Here is a 1170-nt window from a genome sequence, read left to right as displayed (position 1 = left end):
TACACTTTCTAAAACTTACTTTTAAAATAAAGGCCATAGAGGCAACTTAGTAATTAGAGATCCGGAGATGACCTCCCACACGTCATACCTATATCAACAGACGCAATAAGATGTCTCATTTTTCTCTTGTTCTTATGCCCCCATTAGATGCAATAAACAAATTAATGATGTGAATCGCGTATATCTGCTCCCAATTAGAATCAAGTTGAAATGAATATGTGAATCTTATTGAGAATGGGTTACATGCAGCATTCAGGATTAGGAGCCAAATCTATAGAGCTATTTCCAGGCTCTGGCTTTTGCACTTCTCTGTCCTTCATATCCTGCCTCACATTGACAACATCTTTCCACCTACCCTCCGTTGCATACATATTAGAAAGAAGCACATAATCCCCACTATGATCTGGCTCCAAATCAAGAAGCTGCCTCCGCACACATTCTGCGAGTTCGAGCTCCCCGTGCACCCGGCATGCACCCAACAGAGTCCTCCATATGATTGCATTTCTATATTCTCCTGGCATTCTCTCTATAAGCTCATAGAATTCCTCCACAAACCCTGCCCTTCCCAGCAGATTAACCATGCATCCGTAGTGCTTGACACTCGGTCTTATTCTATAGCTCATTGTCATGCCATCAAAATGATTCTTCCCTTCGTACACAAAACCCGCACGGCTATAAGCACAGCGTACACCAAGAAACGTGACGTCGTTTGGTGCACTTGTCCCAGCACTCTCCATACGTGAGAAGACTTTTAAGGATTCCCTTGCATGGCCATGAATGGCAAGCCCTTGTATCATTGTAATACCGTGTGTTTTCGTACTTAATTTTATGAGATTTTTGAAAATTTGGCTAAGTTTGACAAAAAAATTGTTTGAGCCTCGATTTTAGATCAATATTTTTTAGTCTGAATAACGCGTGTTTTCGTACTTAATTTTATGAGATTTTTGAAAATTTGGCTAAGTTTGACAAAAAAATTGTTTGAGCCTCGATTTTAGATCAATATTTTTGAGTCTGGACTGGGCCCAGGTCGAGGCGAGCCGATCGAAGCATAAGAAAGAGTTTTATTTTCGATCTTTAAATTCAAGCAAAATTCGAGCAAAATTCAAGTTATTTTCAGGCGAAATTCAGAATTTGATATTTGTGTAATATGTCGTTGGATGCGTCTCAAAA

General features: G+C 39.7%; 1 pseudogene; it reads right to left on the bottom strand.

Moving 5' to 3' along the window:
• Positions 1-239: 239 nt before the first annotated feature.
• On the bottom strand, positions 240-797 carry LOC149811938 (putative pentatricopeptide repeat-containing protein At1g74400 pseudogene; annotated as a pseudogene).
• Between the last annotated feature and the right edge of the window lie 373 nt (positions 798-1170).

Source organism: Nuphar pumila, chromosome 17 (genome assembly GCF_984573655.1).
Source record: "Nuphar pumila chromosome 17, dmNupPumi1.hap1.1, whole genome shotgun sequence".
Classification (NCBI taxonomy): Eukaryota; Viridiplantae; Streptophyta; class Magnoliopsida; order Nymphaeales; family Nymphaeaceae; genus Nuphar; species Nuphar pumila.
Note: the sequence above shows the minus strand (reverse complement) of the source record. Positions and strands in the feature narration are given on the sequence as shown.